Below are 18,590 nucleotides of genomic sequence, written 5' to 3'. Positions count from 1 at the left end.
ATGCCCTTGGGTTTTATCGTTGCCCGAGAAGACATGGCCAATCCGCCACATCCCAGCTGGAAACATCTTGTGTAGAAACACCCAAAGGTGGCTTCAGATCTGGCGGTAAGGGACCTGCAGTTGCAGCGGGCCACTTCCCTCGCACCCCCTGGGCGTGCTGGGCCCTGGGGAACACCTCCCGCTCCCTGGGCGTGCTGGGCCCTGGGGAACACTGAGTTTCTACGGCTCCTACAATCCCGTAGTTTTCTCCCTTGAATCAAACCTTGACCTTTGAAGCCCTGAGTTTTGTAGATTTAAACTGACCTGAAGGGACCGAGAAAGGACTCAGTGAGGCCGGGAGTCTCCCCGGCAGCTCTGAACACAGCAGGGAAGGATCGGATTGCTCACCCCTCTGGCTGCCCCTTGGAAGGGACTCCCACACCGCAGCGAACTTTGCAAAGACTCCTGAGGTCAGAAGGGCTATAGGGTGAGCCAGGGCTGGGAGTGGGGTCACGGCTTCTGCCCCCTCCCTACCGCCCAAGGGGGCATTGTAAAGTAGGGGCTCAGATTGTGAAGGATTTGTGCCTGTATTCAGGTTTTTTTTTTTTTTTTTTTCACTCTAAGCAGGACATTTTGCTTTGAAGGGAGAGGTGACCGCGAAACTAGAGGCCAGAGAGGCAGGACACATACCTGCAGTGGAGTGGACACTCACTAAGAGGTAGAGGGCCTCTCTTTTGGTCAATGATCCTGCTGTCAGCCAGGCGGCCTGGCTCAACTGCTAATGGTGACGTTTACTTTCCTTCGGGAGGAGTCAGTCCAGCGGGTTCTCCTTGCACAAGACCTGAAGTGGTGCTGGGAGAATGAGCTGCCTAGACGGCCTCCTCCAGCTGTTGGTAAGTGGAACCCGGAAGTGTAGCAGTTTTATCCAGAGCCTTTTCTGTGATGTGTGTTCAGGGCCCCCTGGAATGGTCCCCTTGGCTTTGTCAGTTCCAGAGACCCAGATGGACACCACCTGTGTTATTGAAAGATGCTTCTCATGGCCTAGGTATTACTACCTCTTTCCACATTTCCATGGAAAACTTGTGGATGGCGATGTTAATTTAAGAAACTACCTGATTAGGTAGAGGGAGGGAGACATAGATAGGTGAGCCCTCAGATAACACAGTAGGTAGAGAGTGGCTATCAAACCGCTAACTGGGGATCACTATTCTCATCACTGGACCTGGAGGCCTGGACCTGGAGAAGTGGGCTTCCTCTGAGCATGTGTCTACACAGGGGAGGGATCCAGGGGCAAAGAGTCAAGTTTCGTGGGTCCCCAGATATGACCTGGGTTCTTTCCTTGGACTTTGGCCTTGGGGTCTCCTGACTCTCTGGTGTGGGTACCTGTGTGCCCACCTGTACCGGCACCCCTTGTTCCTTGCCCCCTCTGTGGTCACCCCTGGCCAGGCCCTCTGCTTTGGGCTTGTGCATGGGAGGCTCACAGGGCCTGGTCACCGGAAGTAGAGACCGAGGGGCTGGTCAGTCTGCAGGGATGAAAGATACCCCTCCAGCTCTAGGAGGAGGGGGCGTGGACTCTGCGGTTCGGAAATCAAGAACGTTCTCTGTGGCCACCCCACCCGTAAGTTTCCGATGATTTGATCTGGCATGTCTCTATCAGCCCCCGGGGAACGACCGTGACCTTCGCAGTCTTCATGACCTCCAAAGGCCTCAAGGACCCTGCAGGACAGCACAGGACAGGGCGGGACTTCACTGCCAAGACAGCAGCTCTGCCTTCCAAGGCCTCAGCAAGGAGTCCAGGTGCGTGTGTATGTGTATGCAGCTGTCTGTGTTTGCTGTATGCAGCGGCCCCTGGGGCTCGGGCTGCAGGGCGCCACACCAAGGTCACTTCTAGGAGCCAGCAAAGTGATGGAAGTTGAGGACAGGCGGGCATCTCTGGAGCGCCTTCCTTTCTTGTGGGAACAGGAGTAAAGACTGGGGTGAGAAGGTTCAGGGTCCACCATGTTCTGGCCCAGACCCCAGTCTCCAGAACCCTGTCTGCATGGCCTCTCACCCATGGACAGCTCCATCCAGCTGAGCCAGGTACCAGCTGTCCCCCACGAGCCATGCTTCTGGAGCCTCAGGGTGGTGAGCAGGTGACTTGCAGCTCCCCAGCCAGAAACCCTTTACCTGGGCGTCACCCCAGCTCCTACTGATGCCCGCGGACACAGTAAGGAGGCCAGCAGGTGGGGAGTGGGACTTCCTGCCCAACGTGGAGCGTGTCTGCACCGTCCCCCTGCCTGCCCGGGCCACAGTCTCCTTCTTGGCTGCAGACCGTGGCCTCCGTGGGGCCTCTGCCCCAAGGCTCCCTCCTTACCTGAACTCACAGGCATAGTACCCTCACCCTCACCCAGCCGCACGGACCGGGCTGCAGGGGGCGGGACAGCTGCCGTGGAATTCGTCATCAGGGAAACCGAAGGCACACAGAGTAGACAGTGACCCACCAGGAGATAAACGTTAAGTGGGCACGGAGGTCGTGTCCAGGGCAGGCAAGGAATTCCACCTGGGGAGGCTCTGCAGGGCTGGCCTTGGCTGGCAATGACCTCGGACCGCGGAGGTAGGACATAGGATGGGTGGCTGACGGGGGTTGGGGGTAGCAGACAGGCACATGGAGGGGCTGAGGCCAGCTTTCCCAGACCTGGGCGTGCTGAACACGCTCAGCCACATCAGCACCGGTGGTTCTAGAAAGTTCTACGGTCACACACAGCCTAACACGTCTCACATCCCTGCTGGTCCCCTTTAAAGTGACGCGACTGTTATTTTTGCAACTGGTTCCAAGGTTCTCAGGCCGTGCTCAGGCTGCAGTGTAGAGAAGAGACGGAAGACGGGGGCTGCAGGGACGTCTTTATTGTTCCTGGGAGGGAGCAGTATACACAGCCACGCTGCAGTCACTGAGCTCGTTAAAGACATCTCAATAAATAAAACAAATAAGCAACATATACACTGAAACAGAAAATATTAAAAAAAAAAAATGATTAGCTGAGCGAATCATGGAGGAAGAGAAAGGGGAGAGGTGAGAATTCCAGGCTAACTTGAGACAGTCATGCAGAGGCTGGGGTCGGGGGTGGGGAGTGTAGCTCGAGGTTCCTTTGTTAAGAGCCTTGGTCCAGTTGAAACAGAATGTACAGGAAGGCATTTCTGGTTTATTTTTGTAAAAATATACACTAAAAAAAAAAGGCACTTAGAGGGAAATACAAAATCAAAATCCTTGTAAATGTGTTCCTGAATTCAGCAATCTTCAGAATCAATCCCCGCCCCCTTAAAAAATAAAAATAAAAAAAACCAGAACCCAGGTTTGGGTCTATGAACACTCTCAAACAGCGGCGAGGATGGCACCATGAGCTATCCGGTGAGATGGACCGTGAGAGATGGACCGGCGAGACGGACCATGAGCGCCACTTCCTGGGCAGGGGCGTCTCGGGGGCGGAGGCCGCGTGGTCCAGGGGGGCTGCCGCTGGGCCCTTGTCTGGACGCCGTGCGGAAGCGCCGAGATGATGGGGCAGGGGGGCTTCCTGGAGGTCGTTCGGGTTTCAGAAGTTGCAGACTCGGACGTTCCCAGATGCCAGTTGCGCTCAGCCCCGCAAGCGAGTCTGGAAGACAAGGTACAGGGAGGTTGAGAAGCCGCCGCAGCCCTCGCGTCCCGGGGCTGCGTGGCCGTTTCACCCCGTGGCCTTCCCGCGACGGGACGTGACTGCTGCGAGCTGCTCTGATACTTGCCTGCCCCATCCTCCCGGCAGGAGCTGGACAGGCGGCCGTGGTCAGGGCCACCAGGCACCTGCAGGCCGCTGCCCCCAGGGACCCAGGCCCGGCCCAGAGGGCTCCCTCTCTCCCCACCTCCACCCTCTGCTGCCACTCCCAGACCCCAAGGGCCGGATGCCCTGTCTCCTGCGCCCACCAGAGCCTCGTCCTGCACGGTGCCCCGCAGGCTGCTGCCGCCCCATGGAGGAGCTGCCCCTAGGCGGGCTCCTGTGGACAAAAACAGTGCCCCCCTGGAAAGGGAAGGGGGTTACGGTGAGGTGACTGTTGGGCCTGCGAGGTCACGGTGAGAGCAAAGCCAGCCGTGGTGGGGGCGGGGAGTGAGGATGCAGAGCAACGGGGCGGCCGTGGAGTCGGGGCTGGCAGAGGGAGATGACTGTTGAAACCCGAGCTTTTTAAAAAAATGCGCTTCTTTACTTACACTGCTTGGATCTGAGCTGCAGCGCACGGGCTCAGCAGCAGTGGTGGGTGGGCTTAGTTGCCCGACCAGGGACCGAACCTGAGTCCCCTGCATTGCAAGGCAGATTCTAAACCAGTGGACCACCAGGTCAGTCCTTAAACCTGTGCTTTTGAAATAACCATACATTCACAGACAGCTGCAAAAAGAATGTATAGGGAGGTCCCACATGTATCTCACTGAGTTCCCCCACTCTTATCACCTTGCACTAGTCAAGTGAGGCGTCTCAACCAGAAGAGGGGCCTGGGCGTGGCTGGCGGGCTTACTCACACTTCACTCGTGCGTGTGTGTGTGTGTGTGTGTGTGTGTGTGGTCTGACCCTGCTGGGCAGTAGGCAGCAGCAGCAGGGATGTGCCCCGCCCTCCGCTGGAGCCTGGGCTCCACACTGAGGTCCTGTAGCTCAGGGGGCTCTGGGACCCTTGACTGTATCCGGACAAACCCCTGCAAGCGTTAAGACCCTGCCTCCCTGAGCCCCAGCACCTGGAGACACACACGCACTCCTTTTTTCCAAGTTCTGAGCACTCCAAGTATGTCAGTCGTTTAAAGTGGTCCTGGGCAGAAAGTCAAAGGCTGCTCTCTCGGACAATGTGGTTGTAATTAGATAATTAATAAGGGGGGCAGCTAGAGAAAGCTAAATGGAAGCCTTCCTCCGCGGGAGGAAGTCATTACAACAGGTTTTGATATATGAGCCTCACCAGCCCTCCAAGGGGAACAGCATCATCCGTGGAAGCCAGGACGGCAGGGCCGCCCTGAGCAGTGTGGGTTTCGGGGTTCACGCCACACGCCCGTGGGGCCTGGGGCTCAGGCGGGAGCAAGCGGCAGGTTCATTAGTTTTCCTGGCTGAGGGCCCCCGGGCCCGCCCCCTTGATGTCACCCTGACCCTGGCTGGGTCTGCTCACGTGGGCGGCGCTCTCAGCCACAAATGTGAGGCAGCTGGGGCCCCGACTGCCTCCTACGTGGGACAGCCACCCAAAACCGTGCGTGCATCCTGTGCACAGCTCAGCCAGCCTCAGTCTGCCCGGTCCAGAAGGGGGGCAGGTGGAGAGGCCAGGCGGCAGCTGGACTGAGAGGGTGGGCGCCCTCCTCTCTCACCCAGGCCAGACCACAGGGCACTGAGAAGCAGCAGAGGGTCTTACTCCAATCTGTGTCCCGAGGGCCTGACATGGGGAGGGGCACGCCAAAAGTTCTCCAGAAAGAGACGCAGGTGGGCTTAAGGGGGAAGCACTCATTCTAGGGTCTTCCGTTCATTCATTGATCCCCACCCACCCATCCCTCCACCCAGGTTCTTCCCTTCCTTCCTCCCTCTCTCCCTCCCTTCCTTTCTTCCTTCTTTCTATCCACCCATCCATCCACCCACCATCCACCCACCATCCATCCATTCATCCAACCATCCACCCACCATCCATCCACTCATCCAACCATCCACCATCCATCCACTCATCCATCTATCATCCATCCATCCATCCATTCATCCAACCATCCACCATCCATCCACCCATCCATCCACCCACCATCCATCCATCCAACCATTCATCCATCCACCCACCATCCACCCACCATCCATCCATCCACCCACCCACCATCCATCCACTATCCATCCATCCATCCATCCATCCACCATCCATCCATCCACCATCCATCCACCCACCATCCATCCATCCATCATCCTTCTCTCCTCCCTTCCATCCACTCTCCCTTCCATCTATCTCCCCAACCACCCACCATCCATCATCCACCCTTCCTCCCATCCATCCATCCACCCACCCATCCATCTATCCAGCCCTCTTTCCAACAGGCATTGAGCACCTTTCATGTGCCAAGAATGCTGCTAGTTGTTTAAAAAGCCCAGGCATGGATCCGAGAAGTGCATCAAGGGAGGATAAACGTGCTGATAAACAACTAGAGCTCAACCTAGACAATGGCAACTTTTTTACAGGAAGTGTAGCTAAGACTCTGCAACCAGAAGGAAAAGGACAAAATACCCTGACTTTTGTCAGAGCTGCCAAAAAAGGCTGCCAGCGGGACACTGAAGGCTAGAAAGGGGGTCAGGAGGCCAGGAGCTGCTCTCCGAAGTCCAGGGCTGTGGCTGTGGGCCGTGTCACTGAGAAGACCTCCAGGGCACTGCTCCAGCTCTCACTGCCCCTTCCGAGTAAAAAGTAGAGGCCTCTTCACCTCCATGGACCCCGGCACCCACGGAAGGGGCCAGGCTGCTCCCACTGCCACAACTCTTCCCTCCTCCCACTCACTGCACCTAAAACAAAGACCCTCAACTCCTGGGCTCCCACGGACGCTGGGGTGGGGGTGGGAGGTGCCAGGGGAGACAGGCAGGAATAGGCCCAATGGTGGAAAGGCTGACAGCTGCCCCCCACCCTGGCGGGTCTCACCCAGTCTGCGCAGGTTGGTCCTCCTGCCTCTGGGGGTCTGTCTAGCACTGTCCTTCAGCTGGGGCCCTCTGGCCCCTCACCGAGCCTGGACCCAGCCTCCTGACCACCTGAACACAGCTCCCAAGAGCGGTTTGGAAGGAGAGAACCAACAAAATGTGCCATCAATACGGGTAGAAAACAAATGATGATTCACAATAGGGGACTGAGGGCCACAGATCAGAAACGGCCTTGCTGAGCAACACACACACACACATGCACACACACACACGCATGTGCACGCACACACACACACACATGCACGCACACACACACACGCACACACACGCACGCACACACACGGCCCCATGAACAGGGACCAAACCCTCAAACAAGCGGAAATTACCATCTCGGGAGAAGCCAGGGGAGCGTGTGAAGATGAAACAGGGACACTCTGCTTTGAAAGAGAAGGAGCAACAGGAAACAAGGGAAGAGCTCCAGGAAATCACGGACAGAATAGAAGCAAAATAGCAAGACAGACACTGACGAGAAACCATTCCTAAATTGGAGACTGACCCCTGGAGTCTCCCAGCATCTCAGCCAAAAGACAAGGCATGTGCAAAGGAGGGAGCGTACGCTATCACACACGAGATCCAGAGGGGAGGGTCCCGCGCTCAGGAAAGACCGGGGCTTCAGGTTAGAAGGAACACCCAGCTCTGGAAAGGACACCCAACGAGACGGGCAACCGAGCCACAGCACACAGAAAGTTCTGGATCCTAAGGCTGGAGAGAAATTCCCACAGGCCTCCAGGCATAAGAAGACCCGGCCGGACTGGGGTCATGGGCCCCGTGCTCACACCACTTGCTAACTGACCATCCCAGGCCCCCCCAGAGGTTCGACGGAGAAGGGTGGTGTCCCTGGAGCGCTGCTCCCCAAGAATCTGCAGACCCCCAGAAAGGAGAAGAAAGGTGAGGCACTGAAGTCCTCAGAAAGTGCCCCTCTCCAACGCCATTTCTGGGAAACACTGCTAGGAAACGTCCCCCATCTGGATGAAAAGCAGTCTGGGCTCTGTCTCTGCAGGCACGGTGACGACTGACCTAACAGTCTCCCCGCTGCAAATCAGACAAGCAGACAAGATGCTGTGCTCAACGCTCTTGTAATTCCGAGGGGGCTGGGCACCGTCTTTTCCCCAGCCAGGTCCCTAGGGTCTACTGTGGCACCTGGCATACAGTAGGTGCTCAATAAATACCTGCTGAAAAAGGGACTCCAGTGAAGAAATCAGACCGACAGCAGAGGAGACGGTCAGCCAGGTGTGGTGTTGTTGAGTCGCTCAGTCGTGTCCAACTCTTTGCAACCCCACGGACTGCAGCACGCCAGGCCTCCCTGTCCATCACCAACTCCCAGAGTTTACCCAACCTCATGTCCATTGAGTCGGTGATCCCATCCAACCATCTCATCCTCTATCGTCCCCTTCTGTTTCCACCTTCAATCTTTCCCAGCATCAGGGTCTTTTCCAATGAGTTGGTTCTTTGCATCAGGTGGCCAAAGTATTGGAGTTTCTGCTTCATCATCAGTTCTTCTAATAAATATTCAGGACTGACTTCCTTTCAGATGGACTGGTTTGATCTCCTTCCTGTCCAAGAGACTCTCAAGAGTCTTCCCCAGTGCCACAGTTTGAAAGCCCAGGTGTGTCGGTCACCCGGGTGTGACATTCGTGCTCCCTGCAGTGCCCTCCTGACATAAAGTGCTCGGACTCCCGAGCATCCTAAGCATCTCTCCTCGAGACCAGCCGCGGTGGCACCAGCACACAGAAGCCTGCGAGAAGTGCAGAGGGCAGGCCTTGCCCCACACCGAGGACTCAGCACCTGCACTCAGGCAAAATCGCTGCTCTTTGGAGAGCTCCTCGAGCAGGGAGAACTGGATGGGGGTGCCCAGCCTGTATCACCTGCATCCCTGTTCAGAGATTAGACCGCAGTTGGGATGGGCAGAGGCTTGCCAGGGGCACATGGCTGGGTGGAGAGCAAGAACTTGGGCATCGTGATGCTCCCTGTTGGGGGCAGGGCCCACCGTGGGCAGCCAGGCCTCAAGGTTGTGCCCACCGCTGAAATCCTGCCTGAGAGTTCCAGACCCAGAGACCCCTGGGGCCCAGCCGCGACACAGCCATGCAGCCAACCCATGTCCAGCTGTGCTTGTACTTCGATGATCACCCACCTGAACAGGCAGGCAGCAGGGTGCCAGTGACGGGCCCCGGGGGGTCTGAGGGCCACCCACTGATCTGGCCGGGTTCTGTTCTTCCTGCTGGGTAAGGCCTCTAAGAGACCACGGGGACCTGGGTGCAGCAGGCTCTGCACGCCTCCTTGCCTGCTCCTGGCCAGACTGGGATGGGCAGGGTCAGTGGGCGGCCAGAGCAAAGCTCAGCCCTAGGGCCGCGTGCCTGCCCCAAGGCCGTCTCTGTGATACATTTGTCCAGGGATGAGAGGAGATAGGTGCTCTGCTTCCACGGGAGAGAATGGGAAGCCCGGGCTCCTGGCATCAAGCTCCGATCTGGCCTCCCTAACAGGAAAGCGGGCAGGCGGTAAACAGCACCGCCCCTTTGGGGCCGGGACCGGGGTGGGCTCCCCTGGGCCATCAAAGAGGCCGGGGGTCCGGCTGCCCTTGTTGGGTGCTGGGCGGGCAAGGGTGGCTCAGAGGTGGGGCGTCCTGCCTTTCGGGCCCCCTCCTCCCTGCGACCTCTGGGCACCTCTCCTGGCTGGAAGGCCAGAGGGGCGGAAGCGTAGAGAAACGGCCATGCCGAATGACAAAACGGAACTAATCCCGCTACTGCTTGAGAACCCACGCCTAGCAGGGCAGAAGCAGGCCGTAAGCCACTCTCTGCAGGTCCGACTTGGTTCTCAGAGATGTTTAAGGACACATTCCTGTGAGATGATGGTGGGCCAAGGAGGGACAAAAGCAAAGCCTGCTTCCTCTTCCAGCAAATGGAAATCAAAAAGCACCCGGCCTGTAAGAACACTGCCTCACTCCCTCTCCCTGTCCTCCCTACCCTTGAAGGGGCTGCAAGTGGCCCCTGAACCAGGCAGTGGCTTTAAGAGGCAGGACACCCCGGTCTCTCTCTGCAGGCCCCTGTCAGAGAGGGGGACGAGGCCATGGCCACGTGAGTCTCCTTAGCCCAGCCATCAGCCAGTTGGCAGCATACGGGGCCAGAGCTAAGACCCCAAGTTTCTGGGCCGGGGGCCGGCCCATCCCCTCTGGACAGGCCTGCTCACTCAGGATTGGCTGGGTTGGTGGGATCCCCTGACCACACCTCGAAGCTCTTAGGACTCCTGGCAGGAGTAAGGGCTTCTGCTCCTCTGCAGAGAAGCTCGGGCCCTGGCCACTCTGCTCAGCTCTGCTGGGGCCACAAAGATTCCAGGATCTGTGTGTCCAGCTCCAGGGTGACACTCAGGACCACCACTCCGACCCCAGCGCAGGCTGTGGGCTCCAGAGGGACCTTGCCCGTCTGTGCTGGTGACCTCGGACCCCCCAGGGGTTCTCTGTCCCCTCTCAGCCTCCCAGACAAGCCCCCAGCTTGCAGGCCCTATTTGCCTGGGGCCCCTGCCCTGCTCAGGGTCTGGGGTCAGTGGGAGGGTGAAGGGGGCTGAGGACCCCTCTGTGCAAACTCTGGGACTCAGACGACTGAGCCCAGCCCGTCCACCACCTGTGAGAAAGAGGATTCCCCTCTGGAATGGCCGTGTTTATGATGCCAGGGAACTTCTATGGCTCCCTGGTGCTCGCAGGCGAGCTGCTGGCCTTGCTCTTGCAGGCAGTGAGAACTTCACATCCACTTAGAACCGGAGCTGCGTATGCTCTCTCTCTCTGTCTCTCCCCCTCATCCTCTCCCTGGACTTGGCCTCAGTGACTCAGGCTGACTGCGTCTGCAGTGGCCTGTCTGCCAAGGGGAGATCACCCTGAGAACAGGCTGGGGAGGGGGCGAGCTTGCCTCTGGGCGCCCCAGCAGCTCCCTCCCGCTGGCTGCTTCCCAGCGTCCAGGCCTGGAGAGGCCCACCCTGTGGAGCCCACCCCGGCGGCCCGTGCCTCCTCAAGGCCAGCCCAGCTCCCCCGGGAGCTGCAGCAAGAAGGCCCCGGGTCCCCGCCGACCCACCCTCAGCACTACCCCGTGCAGCCTGCCTCCGAGGGAGGCCGTCCCATTTCTTCTCCATGAGTCACAAGACGCTGCCAAGGGTCCTCCCACATTTCAGAGACAGAGAGGGAGTAAGTCAGCAGACAAGGAGGGCGCAGTCTCTTCCTGGTACACGGCCTTCCGACCTGGAACTACTTTAACCAGTAAACCAGCATTTCTTCAGATGCCACTGCATCCAGCTTCTGCATAAAACTCCCAAGTGGAAGAGAGGGGAACAGACACCCACCCTGCAGGTGCCCCCTTTCAGCCTGGAGGTGCAGCAAGTGCCTTTAGAGGCGGTCATCCAGGGGCATCGTTTCAGAGGTGACCAGAAGGATCCTGGGGGTGACTTACCCCAGGTCACCGGGCGGGGCGGGTGTGGAATCACCCGCAGAACTCGGGTCAGCTAAGCCCTGGGTCAGAAACCCTCCCCCACCCACTGCCAACTTCATTCCCATGACACCCTTCACTCGGGTCCAAACCTGGGGGTACCGACTTAATAAATGTCTTTGCGTGTTTGACAAGTGAGAGTGCGGAAGCACAAGCGTCCTCGTGACAGCGGCACCCGCTCGAGAGAACATTAACGGAAGGTTCTGACGCCACGCGTTCTGCTGACACTGCCGTGTGACGGTCAGCGGCTCCTGGTCCCTGCTTCCAGCCAGCTCACGGTTCACTTGGGGACGGACAGACATCATCACAAACTGCAGTGTGTTCTAATGAAGGTATAATAAAGGTACATCAAGGTCTCCGATTATGTCAGTGAAAGTCACTCAGTCGTGTCCGACTCTTTGCGACCCCAAGGACTGTAGCCCGCCAGGCTCCTCTGTCCATGGGATTCTCCAGGCAAGAATACTGGAGTGGTTGCCACACCCTCTTCCAGGGGATCTTCCTGACCAGGTGATCAAACCCAGATCTCCTGCCTCGCAGGCAGATTCTTTACTGTTTGAGCTACCCGTGAAGCCCTCACTTAAAAAATACAAACATATAAATATCAATGATTATACAAAAATATATGAAATGTTGGGGTTTCCCAGGTGGCGCTAGTGGTAAAGAACTCACCTACCAGTGCAGGCGACGTAACAGACCTAGGTTCGATCCCTGGAAGGGAAGATCCCCTGGAGGAGGGCGTGGCAACCACTCCAGTGTTCTTGCCCGGAGAATCCCATGGACAGAGGAGCCTGGCGGGCTGCAGTCCACGGGGGCACAAAGAGTTGGACACGACTGAGGTCACTGAACACATATGCCCATGGGAAATGTTATAACACAAGTAAACCTATAATGGCACAGAGTGAAAGCAGAGAGGAAGCAAAGCTCAAGTTTCCAGGCTTTGGGAGCTCTTCAGAGAGTCAGGGGCTGGTGCTGGGTCTTCAGGAAGCCTGGTCTTGAGCAGGAAGGGGGAGGGTCTTGTGGGTGGAGGCGAGGGCACACAGGCACGGACAGGTGGGCTGGAGCGTGGGGAGGACTGGGGGTGACGGAAAGGCAGCTCTGGGGGGTCAGAGGTGGGCAGGACCCCACGGGGCAGTGGGGAGGGAGTGGACAGGGAGGAGCGCCCCACAAGACGAGTTGGGCTTTCCAGAGATTGTGGTGGGGAGGCCCCAAGGAGGCCTGATGGGGAAGGAGCCCAGCAGGGCCCCTGCTGCTGTCCAGCAGGAAGGGGCCAAGGACTCCAGGGAGACCCAGCAGCTGCAGAGAGTCGGCCAGAGGTGAGGCGGCCGGGGCTACAGACTGGGCCCCAGGAGGGGCCGTGATGCCAGGAACTAAACGGGGGTCAGGGGAGAAGAAGCCTAAGACTAGGTCTGTTTCCTAGTCTTGTGAGCAGCGGGTGGTCTCAGGATTCCCTGAAGGTCAAGTTCAGCCTGCAGGATGCGCGGCTCCGGCCCCAGGAGAGGGCTGGGGGCCTCAGACTTGGGAGAAAGACCCTCCCCTTGGAAGTGATGAGGGCACCTTGCTTTGCCAGGATTTGAACCAGGCCTCTGGATCCCAAACCAGGCGCCCTTCTCCATTCCTGTGCACCCTGTCGGGGACAGAACCAGGGGACACGGGCTTTTAGGGTCACATGTTCAGGGAACACGTGGGGCTGAGCTTGAATCTTCTGTAAGAAGTCTTCTCAAGAAGACTCTTCGAGTCCCTTGGACTGCAAAGAGATCCAACTGGTCCATCCTAAAGGAAATCGGCCCTGAATATTCATTGGAAGGACTGACACTGAAGCTGAAGCTCCAATACTTTGGCCACCTGATGGAAAGAACTGACTCATTTGAAAAGACCCTGATACTGGGAAAAATTGAAGGCGGGAGGAGAAGCGGGCAACAGAGGATGAGATGGTTGGATGGCATCACCAACTCAATGGACATGAGTTTGGGTGGACTCCGGGAGCTGGTGATGGATAGGGAGGCCTGGCATGTTGCAGTTCATGGGGTCGTAAAGAGTCGGACTCGACTGAGCGACTGAACAAGTGTGCGCAGCTGGCCAGCAGTGCCCCCTCCTGGCGGGAGGACCACATCACAGCAGAGAGCTACGATTTTCACCTGGCCCTCGGAGTCCCCAGGTGAGCGGGGCTGGCTAGGAGCAGTCTTCTGCATGTTGGAAGGAACAGGGCGTGCCAGGACCTGGCTCTCCACAGGCGATTCTGCTCTTGTTCCCACATCGTCCACGTAAACACACCGTGTGACCCGCTGGGGTCAGAGCAGAGGAGCCAGAGCTGGGAAGGAAACCGAGACCCCCGCTGTTTGAAGAGGCCGCTGCCCCATCGCTTTCAGGGGAGCTCAGCCTGGAAAACGCTGAAGAACATTTCCCATGAATGATGAAAATGGGGGACAGAAAACTGTTTCCAGGAACACGTCGGCTGTGATGACAACCTCTCCCTGACTACTGCAGGCCTTCAGTTCCCAGACGAATCTCAGAAGAGCAGGCAATTTTTAAAATGCAAAATGGTTTACAGAAATAGCTTCACCTTGATTTATTTTACTGGACACTCTTTCTTCCAACCACCAAGAAAAAACCTGCTACGTTTGAAACATTATGTGCAAAGGCGTGCAAACCCAGGAAAAAAACAAAACCCAGGAAAGCAGCAGGAAGACTCCTAATGTGACCCAGTCCCCAGTCGGCCCCGTCTCTGGGAGCCCTGAGTCTGGCGATGGATGTGGACAAACCAATAGCACACAGGGGCTCCTGGCAGGAGGGTGTCCTTCTGGGCATGGGGATACCCCAGGTGCTGGGGAGAAGTCGGGGGCTTGGCCAACCCACCCCTTCTGCTTCCCAAGCTCCGGACTCGGGTGCTCTGAGCCCATTTCCTATTCTCAAGCTTTAGCACCACCTGAATACAACTGATCTCTGCTGGGAAACATCATACTTAGAAATCGACCAAGGATTTTCCTGGTAATCCTACGGTTAAGACACCTCGCTTCCACTGCAGGGACCAGGGGGCACAGGTTCAGTTCCTGGTCGAGGAACTAAGATCCTGCATGCCTCTGGGCACGGCCATAAAAGACAGAGAGAAAGACAGGACAGAAGTGAACGGGTCCTCACTTAATCGCGAAAGGCCCTCAGGCGTTTGGGCAAGATGAGCTCAGAGAAGCAGGGCAGGGTGAGTGAGTGACCCCGGGCCGGACCGGCCAGGCGGCTGTGAGCAGCCAGCCCTGCCCCTCCGGGTGGAGGCCAGGCCTGGGTCCAGAGGAAAGGTGTGCATGGTGACAGCCCCTCCTGCACAGCCCGGTCCCTGCCCCCGGTGGTCACTAACTCTGACCGAAAGACACCTACCTGGTGGGCCTGCAGGACAGGTGTTCATGTGTCTCAGGGCAAACGCAGAGAGCCAGAGCAGTGCAGACACTGAGAACTGGGGGTTCTGGACTGGCCACTCTTCCCTGGCAGCCGCCAGCCCCCCAGCGAGAGGGTGACCCCAGGCCCATGGCTCCCACCCTGTCTTATCCCTTGGCTTCCACATGCTGCTCATGACCGTGGCCTCCTGCTGGTGGGGAAGCCAACACCCTCGCTTGTACAGACACTCGAGTTCCTGGCAGCAAGGAAGTGGGGTCCTCGGGGCGTTAACAGGGGGCTCTGTTGTTGGCTGAGGAGCACCAGCCGGGGGTCCCAGCCCTCCAGATACGTGTGTGTGTGTGTGTGCGTGTGATTGTGAAAGTCGCTCAGTCCTGTCCAACTCTTTGAGCGTCCATGGAATTCTCCAGGCCAGAATACTGGAGTGGGTAACCTATCCCTTCTCCAGGGGATCTTCCCAACCCAGGGATTGAACCCAGGTCTCCCGCATTGCAGGAGGATTCTTCACCAGCTGGGCCACAAGTGAAGCCCAAGAATACTGGAGTGGGTAGCCTATCCCTTCTCCAGGGGATCTTCCCAACCCAGGGATTGAACCCAGGTCTCCTGCCTTGCAGGCAGATTCTTTACCAGCTGAGCTATCAGTCACGGTTACTCTGCTGATCTTCAAAGAACCTGGAGCTGCTGCTGCCTCTGGGAAATGTGTTAGATAATTTCTCCAAAACAAAGTCATCCATCACTCTCCTTCCAACAAACAGCCCAATTCCCAACGATTAGATTTTGAGATTCAAACTTCTAATTTCACAATACACAAATTTAAGGGCTCTTCTGTCTGCTGAACAGACAAAGGTCCACGGAACCTGGAAGGGCTTGTGCATGTGGGCGACAGACTCTTTAAACTGAGTGGTTGCTGACATGCCATGCTGCGGTAATTTCAGTTGACCAGCAAAGTGATTCAGCGATACACAGATATATTCGGTCTTTCTCCGATTCTTTTCCATTACAGGTTCTCACAAGATACTGAGTATAGTTCCCTGTGCTATCCAGTGTGTCCTGGTGGGCTGTGGGTTTCACGTACACATGTTAATATATGTCTGTGTGTGTCTGTGAATCCCAAACGCCTAACTTACCCCGCCCTACTTTCCCCTTTGGCAACCATAAGGTGGCTTTCCCTAAGAGCCTGCTTCTCTTCTGGAAATAAGTTCATTTCTATCACTTTTTCAGATTCCACAGTAAGCGCCATCATGCGGTCCTAGTCTTTGTCTGAATTGCTTCCCTGAGTGTGAGACTCTTACCAGGCCACTGGTAACTGCCCGCTGCTGACTGTCACTGCGGGGCTCAGCAGTCCGGTCTGGGAAGGGTGGGTTCTGGGGGACCGATGCCGGGAGGGGGGCCTTCTCAGCCTTGGCTTCCACGAGATAGTTCTGGGTCACGCCCTTGTCCCGGACAGCTCGCGGCCCCTGGGGCCAAGGATGGAGACACAGAAATATGCTCATTATTGCTCAATTTTTAAAAATTCAATTTTCCTGGACTGAAATCCCACATTTATAAATTATAGAAGACTCAAATCCTACGGAATAGACTGTGTTTTTAAAATATTTTGGAATAGAAAAAAAAGAAAACCCTGAATTATTCTGTATTTTCCTACCCAGCGTCTTTCCACAGAAAGTGACAGGAATGAGAAGTGACCGCCGGGCACACACGCTTCTGCCATCAGACCTCAGCGGTACAGCCCATCCTAGGCTGTGCAGTGACCCAGGGGCGCCTCTATTTTAAAGGCTTTGTGGAACAGCTGGTTCTTCGGAGCCTCTTCCTAAGCTGAGGGCTCTTGCAGTGAAGCATTTGAAAATAAACGAACCCCCTCCCTGGATGCCCTGACGGGAGGCACTGACCTCTGCCCGGGGGTGTGACCAGGCCTGACCTGGGGACGTCCTGCAAGGCTGGGGCCTGGGGTCTGTGAGCCTGCAGCCTGGTCCTGTCTCTCTCATCTATAGCACGGGCTGCTTCTATCTGCCCAGGTGAGTGCACACTTGCTATATGACAGATGCCCACTTTGTGTCTGCGGGGAACGTTAATGAATGAGCCGGCTGGCATTCCAGGGACAGAACCCCGTTTCAGGTCACATGCTCCGGCTCCCCCGGATTCGGGATGACCGTACAGCATGGGCTGAGCAACTCGAGTGGCCGGATTGGATGGTACAAATACAAATAGACGTTTCTCTGAAATGCAACCGCGTATAACAAAGGTCTATTGTGCACAGAGCGTGTGTGGGGCTCTGCTGCAGACCCAGCAGGTGGAGTGGACAGGGGCGGGGAGCAGGGCCGGGGGGCTTCCAGGCCTTCGGTACTTGGATCGTATGTGCATTTGTGTGTACACACATGCCACCATAGTCCACCTACCTATGTGTATATGCACTGGGTACACATATCCCAACATCACATACAAACATGCATGCATACTGCCACACTCCCCTCTGAGAGGGCTCACCTCTGTCCCCAGTTTGCTGCTGACTTAATGGTTTGGGGGTTGAGATCATGCACTCACGTTGCTCCTAACGGCCCACCACACAGATGTTGGCAGGAATTCAGGGCCGGCTTCAATCACACCCAGCCACTCCCCTGGGCGTGATGGCTCAGGGTGCCTCCACGGCTCCTCCGCTGAGGCCAGGAGCCCTGGGGTGGCCGGGCGTGGACAGCAGATGGAGAAGGGGCAACTCTGCGCCCTGGAGTCTGCCCAAGGAGGACACGGGATGCCCTCTTCTTAAAAGTACCTTTCTGGTCACTCATGCTAACACTTCCCATCTCTTCCTTTCTGGTCGAGTCAGCCTGACAGTCACTCGTGGAAATCACAGATGTCCACGTGCCACACAGACCTGTGTACTCACCAAATACTCCTCTGTAGTCTTTCATTGATTGCAACCGTATTCCTCAGTTTGCAAGTCGGAAAAGACTACTTTTATTAGAAAGACAGCAGTGCCAAGACCCAGAGATAGGAGATGAGACTGCAGAGTTAGGGTCAAAGCAAAGTAGGTCAGTCTCTGAAAGTCTGATCTCATGCTTCTGAACAAACCAAAGGCTACTGCTCCTTAAAGGGAATCACCCTTCCATAGTCAGCCCACTTTAAACGCGTTTATTTGCCATTCGGACTCCAGCCTAATATCCTACAGTAATTTCTGCTGCCGAGACAGACCCATGAATAAGGAAAGCAGTGTGTGTGTCAGTGTTTATAAAGGAATTCAGCTTCTACTTTGAGTCTTAGGCCCAGCAATCCACCTTCCCCTCTAGACGCTCTTTAATCAAGCTTTGTCAATAAATAGATGTGATGCAGATGTTCTGTGCAGTTTTAAAGAATTCAGGTTGAATCCACTTTAAAATAAAACACTACCCAGCCATCACGTACAGAGAAGGAAAGTTAAGAGACTGAAGAAAGCTTTAACAAAACCCGAAATGGAGGCAGGATTTCGAAAATCAGTGAATACACCTTGAACCAGAAACAAGAATTTGAATAATGCTTAGCGAAAGCACAGAAAAGACCGAAACACTTTCAACATCTAACAGGAGTCACTTCAAGGAAATCTGGGGTCTCACATTTGGTAAACAAAGAAAGGAAGCCATGGTTACACTCTGAAAAAGTTTTATGATTTGTTAAGAACTTGAGTGAAAAGTGCCCTCTTTAGAAATGGAGCTGCGCTCCCAAATGAATCTGAAATGAGTTCATTTAGACAGTTTTATCAGGCACACTGGAGAACGCAATGGCACCCCACTCCAGTACTCCTGCCTGGAAAATCCCATGGACGGAGGAGCCTGGTGGGCTGCAGTCCATGGGGTCGCTGAGAGTCGGACACGACTGAGCGACTTCACTTTCACTTTTCACTTTCATGCACTGGAGAAGGAAATGGCAACCCACTCCAGTGTTTTTGCCTGGAGAACCCCAGGGACGGGCGGGCTGCTGTCTCTGGGGTCGCACAGAGTCGGACACGACTGAAGCGACTTAGCAGCAGCAGCAGCATCAGGCACACACCCACTTCACAAAGTACAGTGACCACGTCTGAGGCTTCAGGACATGAGCGAGCCCGACC

General features: G+C 56.3%; 1 protein-coding gene and 1 long non-coding RNA gene across 3 annotated transcripts in view; one reads left to right on the top strand and one right to left on the bottom strand.

Moving 5' to 3' along the window:
- Positions 1–16: 16 nt before the first annotated feature.
- On the top strand, positions 17–2,923 carry LOC102407924. 2 transcript variants are annotated; one of them, XR_003110322.3, is made up of 5 exons: positions 17–449; positions 607–697; positions 788–872; positions 1,637–2,572; positions 2,795–2,923. It is a non-coding gene; the product is annotated as an uncharacterized LOC102407924 (long non-coding RNA). The 2 variants fall into 2 exon arrangements; XR_003110319.3 differs by having other exon boundaries at positions 1,637–1,776; positions 2,795–2,912.
- Positions 2,841–18,590, bottom strand: part of TWIST2 (twist family bHLH transcription factor 2) — a 52,670-nt gene continuing 36,920 nt past the window's right edge. Inside the window, exon 2 of the mRNA XM_006066772.4 lies at positions 2,841–3,605. The gene's annotated coding sequence lies outside the window, so the exon portion shown is untranslated. The remainder of the gene's footprint in view (positions 3,606–18,590) is intronic.

Source organism: Bubalus bubalis, chromosome 6, assembly GCF_019923935.1.
Source record: "Bubalus bubalis isolate 160015118507 breed Murrah chromosome 6, NDDB_SH_1, whole genome shotgun sequence".
NCBI lineage: Eukaryota > Metazoa > Chordata > Mammalia > Artiodactyla > Bovidae > Bubalus > Bubalus bubalis.
Note: the sequence above shows the minus strand (reverse complement) of the source record. Positions and strands in the feature narration are given on the sequence as shown.